Source organism: Euprymna scolopes, chromosome 46, assembly GCF_053919585.1.
Source record: "Euprymna scolopes isolate OS-2025 chromosome 46, ASM5391958v1, whole genome shotgun sequence".
NCBI classification, from domain to species: domain Eukaryota; kingdom Metazoa; phylum Mollusca; class Cephalopoda; order Sepiida; family Sepiolidae; genus Euprymna; species Euprymna scolopes.
In genome coordinates, this window is record NC_136527.1 from 172,150,211 (window position 1) to 172,165,961 (window position 15,751).

The window sequence follows — 15,751 nt, forward strand, 5'->3', positions numbered from 1 at the left end:
GAGAGGACTTAAATGCATACTAGACAATGTCCTCGAGTTTCTTAGGTCTCTCTATATATAGGATTTTGTCAGAACAACCTGTCAGACAGTGTTTCTTTTCTACTAATAAACGCTGGCGAAACTTTCAAAATCACAGCAAAACAATATCATTAAGATTTCTTTTGTATGTTTTACCAAAATAAGATCTTTTTCATGTCCCACCAATACAGGCTTATACAAGGAATGGAGAATTTTCTTAAACTGCGTAAGCTCGATACTCTTCCAGACTAGATGCATTTTGTTCTGGAATCTATTAAGTCCAATAGACTTCATGAAATATATACTAGAACATATTTATATATGTGAATTTAATTTCTTACTTTAAAAACTCACCATTTAAGATGTAAACATTTAATGTAATATTCAAATATCTACATATCTCATTCAGAAAATGAAGATGAAAAATCTATAAGGATACACAAAGTGAAAAAATTTTAAGGATACACAAAGTGGAAAAGTCACATATTTTTAAAGTGTGTTGATATACTTTGTCTTAATAATATATATGTGTACTTTAATGTTGGAGTACCACATTCTTGTGATGTGTGTGGATATTCTTGTTCTTAAAACTCGAATTTCGTAAGATATATGAGAAATGTCTTGTATGATATGAAAAGAAACTGAAATCTTAGATATCAATCATACCAGTTATTCTAGGTGACACAGGACTTATGAAGAAAAACATGAAGTTCTACCAAACTAATATTCCTGGTGAACCAAGTGCAAAAGAAATCCATACAATTGCACTTTAGGGAGCAACGAGGATACTATTATATATTTATACGGTTGATTTCGATAAAAGCAGGGCAATGTTGGCAGCTTGTTTGGCTGCTCCATACTCAGCGTTACAATATTTAAAGGAAGAAAATTTAAAAAAAAAAGGAAAATCCAGTCTTGTTAAATTTTTGAATACGCTTGTTCGAATAATCATTCTTGTGAAGTATTCATGTATAAAAAAAAGATTTAATTCAACATATGAAAACACAATGGAGTGTATAAATATCTTCACTGTAAAAACTTGAATATCCAATATCATAGCAAGTCCTGGGAACATGTACCAGAAAGAACAGTTGCAAATAAGTATACACTATCCATTATGACTACGAAATTACTACAGCTACATACCTAGAAAATGGGGCTATATTGCCTTAGATAGTGATATGGAACAAGAGAAAGAAAGTTGCAACCGTAATGATGTTGGCCCTTACAGAGCAGAGAGGGAGAAAATAACAAAATTCCAAGAACTTACACGACATGAAAAGAAACAGGAATCATAAGAAGCTATCGATCATACCAGTCATTATAGAAACCGGGCTAATGTAAAAGAATTTCGAAAACTATTTGGCGAATATACCCGGTGAACCAAGTGCAAGAGAAATACAAACAATAGCACATAAAGTGACGGTTAGAATCCTAAAAAGATCTCTGGTTTGGAGAAACTAAACTAATGGGAGAATATTTTGCATCTGGTAAAAACAGTGATAAGAAAATTAAAACAAAAAAGGGAACAACCATGTTCTTTGTGGATATTCTTTTTTTTTTTTCAAAAAATCAAATTTAGTGGATTTTCTTGTTCTAAAAAGTCCCAGTTAGTAACAAATATGAAATTCCAAATAGCTACGTTCATTTTTTTCTCGTTCATTTCCTGACAATTTTCAACTTAACAGCATGTTTTAATGTTCCGGCTGTTAGCTGAGATATCTTTTCTGCAGGTGATATTTCCACTTTGATCTCGGTCCTTTCTATCGAAGGTTGTAGATCTTGCACTTGATCTTGGCCTGGCGCACTCATTAGTATCCCCTCTTCACTCATGTGCTCTATTTTCCGTGTCTTAATTTCACCCAACCCTTTTCTACGTCTTATCCATACAAACACTATCATTATCCGCACTACTATTATGATTACAATGACGTATCCCACCAGCCAAACTATTGTACTAACCATATCCTCACTCCCTCTTAGGATCTGTTCACCTACAAGACTTAGTTGCATGAGTCTCTTCTCTTCTAATAGCGTGACACACTCCCAACGCACTATAATACTTCAACAACTGTTCACTGGGGTCCACAGACAACCTTAAATTATGTAGTAGCTCAGCCTCTATTTTAAGTAATACTTCTCTCAACATTTCAGGGTCAATTATACTGGGTAGCAGGTGTGCCAATGACAACACATCTAACTGCACACTACATGTTATACATGAGTAATTCTTCGACATGTTATAGACATTTTCAGAAAGAATTATCTTTCTCTTTGCTTTCACTGTTAATAGTACTGCTTTTTTGCACTGTTATAAATAATATACATGTTCATATGTGACTTTTATACAACGTCATTGTATCAGAAGTCTTTGTTTAACGCAAAGCAACAAAACGTTTTGGTTAAAACGTCATGATGTTCGTTAGTCACAAGTTGAGTCGAGTAGAGTTCGTTGTTCCCAACACGAGATACACATGGAGGTCACCGCTTATCAAGGCCCGGAAGCCACTCGGGGATAAGGGTTATTGTGTGTACAGTAATCAATGAGATAGTATCGTAGTAATCGTTAGTATTGGAGATTTGATAAAGTATCGTACTTAAAGAGACGCTTCATCAGGAATTTGTTTATGTTGGACTTGAAGACATCCAAGTTGTAATTAGGTGGGAAAACAGGCAAACGGAAGAGAGCTTTGATTTAGGCACAGATAAAGAGTGGGGAAAATTACTGGCAGTGGTTTCAGTTAGAGGGGTGTTTATCATGAAAGATTGGCGAGGGGGGGACCAGAGATTAGAGCTCTCTATTCGCATGTCTCAAATGCGTTTCCCACTCCTCCCAGCGACTCGCCTTTTATAATGTTTCGGGCACACCCAATTTGCATATACCACACGAGACCACTATTCATCTCCAGACAGTTTGATGACAGTCTATTCATCTGTCATGTAAAGATTCGCCCTACCCATCATTACCGCCGGTTTCAAATCCGACTGAGACGCTAAGCCCATCACCAACAAATCCATTGGAGCGCTAAAATCTTGAAAACGTAATTTTTGGTCTATATGCATTAACATGCAAAGTGTTTTCTTTTTTTAAACTCAGAACAACATCCAACATGAATTGCTCTGGTCCCCAGTGAAAAGCTTTTGACTAAAGACCAGCGCAATTTTTATGCCCCTCTCTGTCTCCAGCTAGTTTTTATTTCTTGTAACATCCTTGCATTTATAAATCATCTCAGCGACAATGTGAAATCTCGTAAATTCGTGTCAAAAGGACCAACCAGAAAACTCGATCAAACAGCAAGACTATTCCGTGTTTGCTGATGCACCATCTGGTTACAAATATACTCCAATTCTCAGGTTGATTAAACAAATTTGAATTGTAAAGTAACTGACGCCAGTATTAATCAAAGTTTAATCATTCCAACATTTACCATTGATGTGCAATTTCGATTTAGAAATTAAATCTACACTGCTGATCAAAATTTTAAGATCACCCAAAAATCTTTTTAAAACACCCATTTTTCAGGATAGATTTTAAGGATTCCGACTTAAGGTTACCAATACTACAATATATAGAAACAAAAAGCTTCATTCCAAAAATTTATTTTTATAATTTACATTTTTATTAAATTAGATTTTTACACATTGTCAAAATTATAAGACCAGAGACAAAAACTGTATTACATTGCACAAAAAGTGTATGAAAAGTGTATAAAAACATTCAACAATTAAATTTAATAATGGGTTCTGCCTTCACTGCTTTTGATAACTTCAAAAATTCTTTGGGGCGCACATGTATAAGGGTTTCCAATAAGATGCGGGGCACCTTGTTTCAGTTACTGAAGATGGCTCCACGAAGTTCATTCTTTGTTGAATATTGTTTGCTATTTCGATAAACCTCTCTTGTCATTCATCCCCAAGCATTTTCAATTTGGTTCAAGTCCTGGGAGCATGCAGGATGTCCCAAGAGATGGAATCCATTTTCTTGTAGAAAGGTCAAGGTCGGTTTTGCAGTGTGGATTGCAGCATTATCCTGTTGAAAATAACCATCCATCCCCACACAAACGATAACCCTCCATCATCAAAGATGCTTTTTGTAGCATGCTAACATAACCACCTGCTGTCTGACGACCTTGCACCACCTGGAGCTCTATCGTCCCTCTGTAAGAAAAAGCACCCCATACCATAACGGATCCTTCAACGCCTGGAAAACAATTCAAGGGACATGATTTTGTCATGCAAATATCGCTGCAAGCCATGAGGACCATCTAAATTGATTTTTTTTTCTCATAAGAATACAGTACTTTCTTCCACTTCCCAGCGTCCCAGGTTCGGTATTTACGGCCAAATCTTAAGCGGTCAACTTTGTGGCGTGGAAGCAATCGAGGAATTTTTCACGCTTTTTGTTGTCGTCTGATGGTTATTTGACTGCAATCAGCATCTGTAACCGCCTTAATTTGACTAAAAGAAAGTCCTCTCTCATTCATAACAACCCGTCTACTCAATGTAGGAGAATTTTTTATTGGGGGGGGTCTACCATAATTTTTCCATAATTCTCAGTGTTTTTTAGAAAGTTGCAAATAACAATGTTACTGCGATTTACCTTAGCTGCTATCGCTCGCTGTTACAAAACTTGCTCATGGAATAGTAGCTGAACTACAAATATTAGAATTACCATAAATCTAACAATTTATACCCTTGATCTTATAATTTTGATCATGTATAAAAAGCCTAATTGAATCAAAATGCAAATTTAAAAAAAAAATTTTTGGATGTACGTTTTTGTTTCTATAACCTTAAGTCGGAAGAGCGTAAAATCTATCATAAAAAAGGATTCTTTTTTTAAGATTTCTAAGTGGTCTTAAATTTTTGATACATAGTATTTAAGAAAGGCATTGCTTTTTAGGAAATTAAACTTTTGACAATTGACTTCCATTTTATATAACATTTTGCTTAGAAATAAATTGTTTGGTCAATTGTTATTAATTGTTCAATTGGTTTTCTGAAAATTCAATATGGTTTGTTTTTATAAAGTAATCATTTCAGCAACTTTTACTTTTGATTTTATGGAGTAAAATTGAGTTGCCTCCCTTTTTTATTAAGATTTAAAAGCGATCTTTGTTTACATGCAGTCGTTTACGGTTATAACTTGTTGAGTTTATTAATTTTGTATCGGTTATAAATAGCGAAAGAAACTATTATTTTTTAAATATTGTTTAAGCTTTGTTATATTTTATTTAACAAAATGGTGAACTAATGTGTTGCATTTGGCGGAAAACTGGTTACGAAAAACACATAAGGTTATCAACTTTTCATTTCTCACATGGCAAATACAATCTGTTTTAGAAATGAACAATATTCGTAAATTGTGCTGATTGAATTGCAACCAAAAGTTCATGTTTGTATGTAAAACATTTTGTTGAAACATATATTTTAAAAATAAGTTTAATTTGTCCTGTATCAACAATCACAAAAGGGTCAGAAGATCGGAATTACCAAAAAGATGACGAACTACCAAATTTTACTTATGCAGATAATAAATACATTTTCAGCTTTAATATTATGAAAATCCAATACCATTACAAAACTTGATTTTGAAGGGCAACAATGCTAAACCTACAAGATATAGTATTATGGAAATCAAATATCATTACCACAGTGGTTTTTGAATGACCACAATGCTATACTTACAGGGTATATAGTATTATGGGAGTCCAATACCATTACCACAGTTGTTTTTGAAGGGCAAAAATGCTAAACTTACAAGGTATAGTATTATGGAAATCCAATATAATTACAACAGTGGTTTGTGAAGGGCAACAATGCTAAACTTACAAGGTATAGTATTATGAAAATTCAATATTACAACAGTGGGTTTTGAAGGGCCACAATGCTAAACTTGCAAGGTATAGTATTATTAAAAGCCAATACTATTACCATAGTAATTTTCGAAGGGCCACAATGCTAAGATTACAAAGTATATTATTATGTAAATCCAATACCATTACCACGGTGTTTTTAAAGAGCTACGATGCTAACCTTACAAAATATAGTATGTTGGGAATTTTTTCATCATACATTCAAAGTGTTGTAATATCACATTCAAATTTCATACAAAAAATTCAAAATTTAAACCTAAGAATCGTCCTTCATTTTCTGTTGAACAAATAAGATATTTTTTATTATTGCGGTGTAGTTCTCAAGTATGTAAACTACTGGTTGAGCAACTACTATTTCTATCCTTTTCATCATCAGAAAAATACAAAGAGGTGATGTAGAATCTATCAATTCTACAAAATATCTTTTTGGGAAAAGGTAATCTTTCTCAGAATAGTGACTTTATGTTGGATGAAATGCATATTAAAAAAAAGAAACTCAGTTAATGATGGGAAGTGTGTTTTAGTATGAAAATTTCATACTAAAAGAACTACAAAAAATTCAAAATTTCAAACCTAATTTTCTGTTAAACTAAGAAGATACTCTTTATTATTGCGCTATACTTCTTCTCAATTATATAAACTACTGGTTGAGCAATTACCATTTCTATCATTTTCTCTATCAGAAAAATAGAAAGAGGTGATGTAGAATCTATCAATGCTGCAAAATATATTTTTGGGAAAAGGTAATCTTTCTCAGGATGGTGTCTTTCTGTTTGATGAAAAAAAAGAAAAAAAGTTAATGATGGGAAGTATGTTGGTGCTGAGAAAAATGACAACTTATATAAAGCATCAATGGTATTTATTTAACAATTTTGAAGGAGATAAAACATTTTATTTCATTTTCCAAATTCTCTCACCAAAGATGTCCAAAGAACAGTCATTTGCTGAAGAATATTCGAAATAGTCTTCTAAACAATAGCAAGTGTGTGTTACTTCTGATTTTTATATTTCTGATTTTCATATGTGTTCCCAATAAGACATTATAGTTTGGTCTGATATACATACAAGATATTTTTTTTAAATATTTTACTAAAAGTACCAACATCTAACTTTCAAGGCATTACACTCCAGTGAATATAAGCAAAATGTCAAGTTTGCTATTGATGTCTTCCACGAGACAATTGCTGCTTGTAAAAGCTACTTTCTGACCTGGACTGAAATAGATCATTTTATAAAAATAATACGGAATCGGTGAAAAATAGCCAATTCTAATCAAAGACTTACTCCTAACTTTTTTAATAATGCTGTTACTGCAAATGATGGAAAATCAATTTTTCAACAAAAATATTCTAATAAAATATTTATATTCATGTTCTTTCTAAATACTAAACATTTCTCAATAAAAAACTGTTCTAATAAAATATTTATATTCATGTTCTTTGCAAATATTTTAATATTTCTCAATAAAAAACTGTTCTAATAAAATATTTATATTCATGTTCTTTGCAAATATTTTAATATTTCTCAATAAAAAATATTCTAATAAAATATTTATATTCATGTTCTTTGCAAATATTTTAATATTTCTCAATAAAAAACTATTCTAATAAAATATTTATATTCATGTTCTTTGCAAATATTTTAAATATTTCTCAATAAAAAATATTCTAATAAAATATTTATATTCATGTTCTTTGCAAATATTTTAATATTTCTCAATAAAAAATATTCTAATAAAATATTTATATTCATGTTCTTTGCAAATATTTAATATTTCTCAATAAAAAATATTCTAATAAAATATTTATATTCATGTTCTTTCTAAATACTTAAATATTTCTCAATAAAAATAATATAATACAATATTTATATTCAAGTTCTTTGTAAATATTTTAATATTTCTCAATAAAAAATATTCTAATAAAATATTTATATTCATGTTCTTTGTAAATAATTTAATATTTCTCAAAAAAAATAATATAATAAAATATTTATATTCAAGTTCTTTGTAAATATTTTAATATTTCTCAATAAAAACTATTCTAATAAAATATTTATATTCCTGTTCTTTGCAAATATTTTAATATTTCTCAATAAAAACTATTCTAATAAAATATTTATATTCCTGTTCTTTGCAAATATTTTAATATTTCTCAATAAAAACTATTCACATAAAATATTTATATTCAAGTTCTTTGTAAATATTTTAATATTTCTCAATAAAAACAATTCTAATAAAATATTTATATTCCTGTTCTTTGTAAATATTTTAATATTTCTCAATAAAAAATATTCTAATAAAATATTTATGTTCATGTTCTTTGTAAATACTTTAATATTTCTCAAAAAAATATTCTAATAAAATATTTATATTCATGTTCTTTGTAAATACTTTAATATTTCTCAATAAAAAATATTCTAAAATATTTATATTCATGTTCTTTGTAAATATTTAAATATTTCTCAATAAAAAATATTCTATTAAAATATTTATATTCATGTTCTTTGTAAATATTTAAATATTTCTCAAAAAAAAAAATTCTAATAAAATATTAATATTCGTGTCCTTTGTAAATATTTTAATATTTCTCAATAAAGAATATTCTAATAAAATATTTATGTTCATGTTATTTTTAAATACTTTAATATTTCTCAATAAAAAATTTTCTAATAAAATAATTATATTCATGTTTTTGTAAATATTTTAATATTTCTCAATAAAAATATTCTAATAAAATAATTATATTCATGTTATTTTTAAATACTTTAATATTTCTCAATAAAAACTATTCTAATAAAATATTTATATTCATGTTCTTTGTAAATATTTTAATATTTCTCAATAAAAAAATATTCTAATAAAATATTTATATTCATGTGGTTTGTAAATACTTTAATATTTCTCAATAAAGAATATTCTAATAAAATATTTATATTCATGTTATTTTTAAATACTTTAATATTTCTCAATAAAAACTATTCTAATAAAATATTTATATTCATGTTCTTTGTAAATATTTTAATATTTCTCAATAAAAAAATATTCTAATAAAATATTTATATTCATGTGGTTTGTAAATACTTTAATATTTCTCAATAAAAATATTATAATAAAATATTTATATTCAAGTTCTTTGTAAATACTTTAATATTTCTCAAAAAAATTCTAATAAAATAATTATATTCATGTTCTTTGTAAATATTTTTATATTCCTAAAAAAAATTCTATTAAAATAATTATATTCATGTTATTTGTAAATATTTTTATATTTCTCAAAAAAAAATTCTAATAAAATATTTATATTCATGTTCTTTGTAAATATTTTAATATTTCTAAAAAAAAAATTCTATTAAAATAATTATATTCATGTTATTTGTAAATATTTTAATAGTTCTAAAAAAAATTCTAATAAAATATTTATATTCATGTTATTTGTAAATATTTTAATAGTTCTCAAAATAAATATTCTAATAAAATATTTATATTCATGTTATTTGTAAATATTTTAATAGTTCTCAAAATAAATATTCTAATAAAATATTTATATTCATGTTTTTTGTAAATACTTTAATATTTCTCAAGAAAATATTATAAAAAATCTTAATATTCATGTTCTTTGTAAATACTTCAATATTTCTAAATAAAAATATTCTAATAAAATATTTATGTTCTTTGTAAATGCTTTAATATTTCTCACTAAAAAATACTTTAATATTTCTCAATAAAAGATATTTTAATAAAATCTTTAATAACATAACCTATTATTGTCTAATCACATAATTTTTCATATTTGTAAACAAGTTATTCATGCAAACGTTCAGGAAGACGATTCAAAATTTAATTTTGTTTGTTTATTATATTGAAATAAAAACAAAAATATATTTAACCAGCACCTAAAATATTAATTAAAGAAACCATTTTCCTTAAAATATCTTAACATAAACATATGTAGGGAAAATTCATAAAGCATTATTTCAGCTATTATTTCGGAAATAATACTTGAAACGACCTGAGACACATCCCTTCTTTTTATTACAATGGCCTCTCAGAAAAGTGGTCTCTAATGTGACTTGTTCATCCGGAGATATAATTAAGCAATGCAAAAGGTAAGAGCATGCGTTGTAGTATGTATATATATATATATATATATATATATATATATATATATATATATATATATATATATATAGTTGTGTGTATACATATATGTAATGTGCATATGTACGTATCAGGTTGTATAGCGTCTATGTATCTATGTTCATATAAATGTCTCCTTTGATGTATGTATGTTATTTCTTCTGTTTTGTCAGTATACAGCGTCTGTTGTTTTGCGTGTGAGGGTTGCTACACATATCAGCACTGTTTACAATCAGAACAAAATCATATGCGAGAGTTTTTTCAACATGATGAATAGATATCTTTGCTATGCACATCACTCCAGAAAAAAACATCCTACAATGAATACATATATGCATTTTATAGCTTTATTCCATGTTGTTGACTTTTCTCTCAGTTGCACTCAATTCTCATTGGTTCTAATTGGTCTGTCTACTTACAGGGATTGCAGAGACAAAATATATATCCACGTGCACTGACCAACCCAGATTCCGACTAGGCCAAATCTGACTGACTTACTCTCTAACTGACTTTATAGTGACCTGGTTGGTGAGGTAATAGAATGATCAAATTCTCTTACGTCACCAACTAGGTCATAATATTGTTTATTGTAAACTGTATTTTTATTTCCGCTTTAAAAAAATATCTGTAATAATTTCATTTTGATTACAAACATTCCAACATTTTTTATTTATTTTTTAACCGAATTTCCATTATTATATTTTATTTTGTAACGCTCTTATTGTTTATTGTAAACTGTATTTCTTCTCTATCGAAATATTTCTTATTAAATAACATTGGAAAGTCAGATTGTATTCTCGCTCCATTCTGGCAACCTGCTGCCTGGCAGTTAGAATATGATGATTTTGAGTGAATAGCTTTTATATTGTAGTAAAAGAGAAAATTTGTCTGTATTTGTGGGGAAGTAGTCTCTCACTGTTATAGACATGAGGGTTGTGTCGTCATTTATTAGTTCTTCTTGCAGGCTGCTTATTAATCAACAAATTGAGGAAAAAATTGTAATTTATATGAAATAAAGCTACACTATTCAATCAAAAATTTGGTAAGTATTCTATGCAATGAAATCAATCGACCGTTATCAACATTCTATGCGTTATTCCTGGCTCTGTCATTTCGATTTGTATTCGTTATATTGAGATATATTCAATATGTATTTCCTCTCTTGTTTATTTAAAAAAAAATTGTCATTTTTGTTTTGCTGAGACATGGCAAGCTAACATTCCCTTTAAACGTAATTGTTTGAATATATTTTGATCTTACTTCACCAGATTAAAATATGAGACGAAATTACTCAAAAAAAAAGAAATTTATATTTTTTTATGTTTTTCTTTTGTTAAATTCACTTTTATTTCATTTCGATATGCATTTATATCAAACGTTTCTCTTAAGGATGGACGTTGTTCTCGTCATGATTGAAAACTTTATTTCGTTAAAAGCTCCATCTTTTCCCTGATATTCAAATGAAAGTTTTTACTCTGAATTGCATTATGTCTACTTCTGTTGTTATTGCTGACTAAGAATGATCCGAAATTCTCAGAAATCAAGGGGCCCGCAATCTGGCGCTAACAGTTGAAGTCTATATGAGATACATAGATAATCGAGTGTTCCATTTAAGTTCTTTATCTCTCAAACACTAAGTTGAGAACATAATTTTCCTCTCACCAATTAAACATTTTCATAAGTTGTAGTATATCTTTAATTTTTGTCTCTTGGATTCCAGGGCAAGAATTTATCTAGTCTGGTGGAGTATTCAACTTCGTGCTATTACTTGAGGTAACATCACTTGGAGAAGGTGCACTTTTCCTTGTAAAAGCTAATGTGGGTTAGCCATAATGAGGAGATCTTATTTGGGCAGAAAATACTATGTGATTTTGAATATTTGGTCATGGTTTACTTCTATGGAACAAGTATCCTCATGCCAGGTTGTTTTGGCAAACCTCTGTACAGAGAGACCTTAGATACTCGAGGATAGTGTTTAGTAGTCATTCAAATTCTTTCCTCAAACTTTTCCGCCGTATGAGATCTCATATGTCTCACTAACTTTGGTCTTTCAGAAAAAGAATATCCACATACTTCACAAGAATGTGGCTTTACACCAGTGTGCTTCCGCATATGTTTTATTAACGTTGATTTTTCAATACAAGAATATTTACACAGTTCACATGTATGCGGCTTTTCCCCAGTATGAGTTCTCATATGTCTCACTAACTTTGATTTTACAGAAAATGAATATCCACATACTTCACAAGTATGTGGCTTTTCACCAGTGTGTGTTCGCATATGTTTTACTAACGCTGATTTGTGAGAACAAGAATATCCACACATTTCACAAGAATGCGGCTTTTCCCCGGTATGAGTTCTCATATGTGTCAGTAAATTTGATTTTTGAGAACAAGAATATCCACATACTTCACAAGTATGTGGCTTTTCACTAGTGTGAGTTCGCATATGTTTTACTAACATTGATTTTTCAGAACAAGAATATCCACACACTTCACATGCATGTGGCTTTTCCCCAGTATGAGTTTTCAAATGTCTCATTAAGTTTGATTTTTCAGAAACAGAATATCCACATATTTCACAAGAATGTGGTTTTTCCCCAGTGTGAGTTCTAATATGCGTCACTAAAACTGATTTTTTAGAAGTAGAATATCCACAGACTTCACAAGAATATGGCTTTTCACCAGTGTGAGTTCTCATTTCTCTCACTAACATTGTTTTTTCATAACACACTTTCACTTTTCTCCAGTGTGAATTCTCATGTCTCAATAACATTGATTTTTTTTTCAGAAAACGAATATCCACACACGGCAAAAGTATTTGGCATTTCTCCAGTCTGAGTTTTCATGTTTTACTACCGTTTATTTCACAGAATTTTGTAGATACACAATTCACAAGAATCTCATATGTGTCAGTAAATGTTATATTTTAGAAGTCGAATATCCAATAACTTCACGAGAATGTGGCTTTCCCCACTGTGTCTTCTCAGTAAAAAATATTCCGACAATATCTTTACACTTGAAAATAAATTCGGTTTTCTCCAGTTTCAATGCTCATGTTTCACTATATTTGATTTTACAGACAAGAATATCCACCCACTTAAGAAATATATTTTCCTCAATTTGAGTTCTCAAGACCATTATCACACGTCACTAGATTAACTAAGTCTGATACTTTAGAAAAAGAATATCAACAATTTATTTTTTCTCCTGAATTTTATGTGTTTACTTAATCGTATTAAGCAAAATATATGAATGCATTAATATGGCATTTTCCTTGTATGACTTGGCATAGGTTTCAATAACACACTTTACAAGAATGTTTTTCTTGTGTATTTTATTTGTTTTACTCAATCGTATTTGGCAAAACAATTATATCGACATAATAGATATCTTTTTAAATGGCTACGTAAAAAAATTATAATGTGTTACTTTTCAACAAGAATTTTCTTATTTCGTTGTTTTCATTTAATAATATTATCTTATTAAAACAGAATATTCTGCAAAATGTGTGATTTGTGATTATTTTGATGTGTGATTTGTGAATTTGTGATTATTACCTTCTCATTTATTTGGACATTAACACATAGTTGTAGTTCCAGTATAACAGATTTTCCAACAGATGTCGCTGTAGTAGTTTAAATAAAGTAAAAACTGTTCATAGGGTAATATTTAAAGAAAATGATACTCCATTAATATTCAATAATAGGATTCGATCAGGAACATCTGTAAAATATGAAATTCAATATTTTTAGTTTTTGCATTCACATATTAGTTTTGGTTGTCAATATTATTGGATTCAGTTCACAAACTCTAAATTAATTAAACTTAATAAAATTGATATGAGACACGTTATAAAAATAATCAGATATTTTCTTACTTTGAAATAAAAGTCAACCAATATTTTCTAACTTGACATTGAAATTATATCTAGCGTTTTTTACGATTTAGATCATAATGGGAAGATAAAAATATCTATGTATATTATATTAATATATATATATATATATATTTAATGTGACAAATAAATATATATCTGAATATTACAATAACAAATTACAATAATTCCATCAAAAGTTATTTATTATATTAAAAGTATATATTATATTAAAACATATATATATATATATATTTAATGTAACAAATAAAAATACATATCTTAATATTACAATGAGAATAAATTACAATAATTCCATCAAAAATTGTATACACGTTTTTGCCTTCGTCAAGCACATACACACAATTGATATACAAAATAATGTAAGACAACAGTGATAATATTTTCTTTGTGTGTTTATTGTCAAACGAGGCACTAATTTGGTTGAAAAAGCTACAGTGAATTCTATACATTTTAATTTTTATTAATACTCTGTTTTCTTTTATATTTCTTAATCGTATTAATCGATCTAAGGTTTGTTTAAGGAAATATATTTGTTCACCTCTAATCCACCTGAATATAATTTTTTAATGCAGGTGTCATTAAATATCGACACAAATAGTTCTCGTACATCAGCTGGTAAAATGCCTTGTGTGAGATGAAAAAGAATAAACAAAGTCTTGTTCATATGAACGTAAACATATTTTTATTCGCAGACGTTTAACTTATTGGCGTGTTGAAGGTTTGACTTTTAAATATTAGTGAAAGTAAATGACTGTAAAGACAGAAGTCATAGAGGACACGATTTACTTAGAATTTAATCATTATATTTTGATGTTTTGGGCCCTAATAGTAGCGATTATGATAAATGTAATTAGTATTATTATTATATTACTTTTTTGCTAGTATTAATACTATTATTACTACTGTTATAATTATTATTACAATTATGATCATCATTTTTTTTATATATATATTATTAATATTTTTTATCATAACTATTACCATGACAATAAATAAATAATTTATCCCGAAAATAATTACAAATATATTAAATACCAATTTAAAGTTATCTCCATTAGGTAATAAATATTCACTACATATTAGGTAATAAATATTCACTACTATATTAAAGTTATCTCCATTAGGTAATAAATATTCACTACGTTATTGATGGCTATTAAATATGTGTTCATTTTATGCCAACTGTATAAAAGAGATTGATCCCTATTGCAAAATCTTAAACATTAAAAAACCAAACGCAATTCTCAAGCAATATGATAGGTAAGTGTAGAAAGAAAGATTTCTTTTCGAATCTAAAACAATAAAAAACTGAAAATGTATTTTTGTCGTCAGTTATTAACAAATCGATAAACTTCAAATCAAATTATTGTATTTATGGTAAACATTGTTACACAAATTTTATAAAATTACAAAAATAATATTTTTTTAAAAATTAAATGTCAGATTGAATAATATATTTTAAGGAGTTTTTTTTTAATCGGAACTTCAATTGTTTTTATTCAAGTTTGTTATAAAGCAGGAGAGGATCACCATAAAAGTATTTTAATTTTAAAAGTTAATGAACAGAATTTTAGTGCAAACAAAGAAAAAAAGATTACAAACTTACCTTTTTTCCAGGAATTCAATACAAAAAAAAAAAATCAGCATGGATTCATTTTTTCCTTTTTGTTAGGATTTCTTTGATAAATTGTTACAACTTTTGATGTGTTTGTCCAATTCATTCAGAAATAAAATATATGAAAATATAAAAGATTCAAATTTAAAAGATAAAAAACACGATTTAAACGTGAAAATATTTTCAAAGAAAATCAACTGCTTA